Source organism: Gekko japonicus, unplaced genomic scaffold (genome assembly GCF_001447785.1).
Source record: "Gekko japonicus isolate JY-2015 unplaced genomic scaffold, Gekko_japonicus_V1.1 scaffold923, whole genome shotgun sequence".
In the NCBI taxonomy this organism is placed as follows: Eukaryota; Metazoa; Chordata; class Lepidosauria; order Squamata; family Gekkonidae; genus Gekko; species Gekko japonicus.
The window spans coordinates 359,153-362,577 of NW_015171530.1; positions in this window are offsets into that span (position 1 = coordinate 359,153).

Sequence of the window (3,425 nt, forward strand, 5' to 3'; positions counted from 1 at the left end):
TCAGCAGCAGCTGCAACGGCCGCGGGGGGGGGGGGCGAAATGTTCCTTGGACTCCTAGGGGCAAATTCCACCTTGCCGCTCAGACATCACACTCGAGAGGTCATTCCGGCTCCCCCAGCTCCCGTTAGGGGTTCTTTCAAAAGTTATGGCCGTGGCTGTTGTCGGCAGCAGCTGCAAGGGCCGGAGGCGGGTGGGCGGGAGGCCAAATGCACAACAAGGTACTGAGAGATGGTGGTTAGTATATGGTAAATTGGGTGGTGGTTTCTGATTTTCTGCTTGGGCAAAATGCAAGTCTACAATTCAAGGCACACTTTTTGTGCCACAACAGTGCATATGGTTAGGCAAACTACTTTAATATGCACCAGATTTATGTACACATGTATAGGGTCTGCATTATCAATTTTGTGAACCCGACCATTCAGTTCATAATTTTGCATTTAAGAGTTGTGCAAACAGTACTGAAAGTTCCACCAAAACGCAGGATCATAGCCTACTAGTGTCTAGGTGACAGCAGGCTAGGTATTGCCCAGCTTCAGGTTGGGAAATAGCTGGAGATTTTTTTGGGTGGAGCCTGAGAAGAATGGGATTTGGTGCACAATGCCATAGTGGCCATTTTCCCAGGAGAACTGACCTCTGTCACCTGAGTTCAGTTGCAATAGCAGATCTCCAGCCACCACCTGCAGGCTGGTAACCCTAGGCCCAGGTAGATTTACCAGCACCTTTGATTACAATTTGTCTTTCACAATTGCTTCAAACTTAAAAAAAAAATTAAGGTGAAGAATTAAGATCCACAAATGTGTTCTTCTAAAGTGACAAAAGCGAGGGTCAGGAAATTGCCACCAGTTTGGCAGGAAGTATCCAAATGGTCATTTACGACAAAATATGGGAATTAGCCAACTGCTGTAACCACTGGCATAATCAAGAGCCTGGCCGCTGCGGCAGTAGCATTACGCATAATACAGTTCAGCCATAATACAGTGTGCATATTGACTCCGAAGTACTATTTCTGGAAGCCAGAAGTGTTAAAGCGTATTTCTAATTAAGTGTACATAGAATTGCCACCCTATTCCATGCATACGGGAAAGCAAATGCTACGGAGTGCAGTCTTACTTTCAAATTAGTGGCCAGGAACCTAAACCTAATTACAGCAGTCTTGCAGCACACGTACCTTAAGGTGCCACAAGACTCCTGTTTATTTTTGCTGCAACAGAGCAACACGGCTACCCGTCTGGAAGCTTTACCACGTTCCTCGTTAACAGCTAGCTGAGGCATAACATAAAATGGCTGACGGATTAGCAGCAAGACAACCGAAAATGACACATACACCCTTTCCTGCTCGTACAATCCTCCTTTTGCCCGCCGGCCGCCTGCTCCTCCTGAAGATTCAAGGGGCCAAAAAGCACCCGAAAGTGACAACAAAACACCAAGCCTTCACAGTTTTGGAGGACTACTTTTCTCAATGCGCATGCGGAGTGGGAAGGCGAAAAGCGGAGCTGTAGTTTTAACCGGGGGAGGGTAACTACGCATGCGCTTTGGGAAGAACTGGGGTGTAACAGCGAGCCGCGCATAGACGATGCGGAGGCTGCGAAAACAATACGCTCGTGCGCAGTACAGCTCGCTGGCTGGGTGTGTCGCGCGCCCGGATAGTTCAAGGATGTTGTAAACAAATTAGGGCGCCTGCGCCTCTGGCGGCTTGCGGCTCACCGCTCCAAGACGCTTACAGCGCATGTGCGGCGCGGCGACTGACGCCCAGGCAAATTATCGGGGGCCATCCGTGTGCTTGTTAAAGATGGCGAACTACAGACGTGTTTGTCGCATGCGCACGGAGGGCAGCCAACAGCTTCTAATCGTGTATATGTGCATAAAGTAGACTGCGCTAAAAGACTGAGAAGACGAAAAACAAACAACGACTAGGATCTACAATATAAGAGGCAGGGTTTCCATTGATACCGGATTCTCCAGCCTGAAAATTAAATTGTAGATGTTCAATTAAAGTTCATTTTAAAATGTTTAGTTAGAAAGCCCCCTAGCCCAATCGTTGGGTATTTCCAGCTTTCTAATAAAACCTGCCAGTGTTCACATAATTTCATATATATTGGCTACGGTCACACACACTAAATAATCCACTTTTAGTGCACTTTGCAACGGGTTTTTACTGTGTGAACTGGCAAAATCCAGTTGGAAAGTGCATTGAAAGTGGATTATTTATCATGTGTGGCCACAGCCATTGTCTCTGTAATCCTTACAACAACCTTTGATGGAGGCTAGTATTACTATGGGAATGGTGTGTGCATCAGACTGAAAGATTCCTTAACAACCCTTGCAATATTTTATGACTGTAAATTATATTGAAAAAATAAAAAAGTTTTGGTTTTAAAAAAAAGATTCCTTTTTGCCCCGCCCCCTGGATTTGGGTCTTGTCTGTACCTGTGCAGCGGGTTCTTTTGCTTCATAGGTGACGGGGGTTGAATCCCGTTTATCTCAGCGTAGTCTGAGCTCTACACTACACTTAAAAGCAGTTTTATTATCAAAGTCAGCATTCATATTGGTAGATAAATGTTTATCTCCCCTAGTGCGAACCGGCTGTGTGTTAAAGACACACCAGCTGCCCTGCAACTGTTACAAGCACCCCGTCAAGAACCCTGTCCTGTTGGCAAGTAGCCCCCCCCCCCGGAGACCACATGAATATATAAAACTGCCTCATATTGAGTGATGCTGCCCTGTCCAGGTCCCTATTATCGACTCTGACAGACTGTGGCTCTTGCCGGTTTCAGGAAGAGTTCTTTCACGTCACTTCCCACCCGAACCTTGTGCCTGGAGTGGAGATTGAGCCAGGGATTGAACCTGCATGCCAAGTACCTGTGAAGTGATACTTTAACGGATGATTGTATTGGCTTTTAATTCCTCCAGGAGCCGATTTTTATCCGAAAGACATAGTGAAGATACAATAAATATTGTGGCTACAAGCCTCTGTTAGGCTATTGGTCCTTCTACTCCTAGCCTCTCCGCTGTGATGGACAGCCACTCTCTTATTTTGGTCAGCCGTGGTCTTCGGTATCGCTGAGATCCTGCAACTGGCCATGCAGGGACTGGACTGGAGGACTGCAGGGGAAGGGTGTGCTCTGCCGCTGAGGTCAGAACCCTCCTCCTAGCTACAATCCCGTGGAAAGAATTCCTTATGGACCAAGGAGAAATGACCACATATGTCCATACGCCCATGGGCAAGTGAAAGTCACAGTCCCAAGCATCTGTATATGCCTCTCTCTCTGTGTGTGCGCGCGCGCTCGTTCCATCTTTTTTGAGTTTCATGCTAGGCAGCGTTTCAACAGGTAAAGCGCATTACCCGCTGCAACTCCTTTCTGGAACGAGCGCCCCCTCTCGATTTGCCTCCTGGTTGCTTACCAGTCCAGCAACACCCCCTCCTT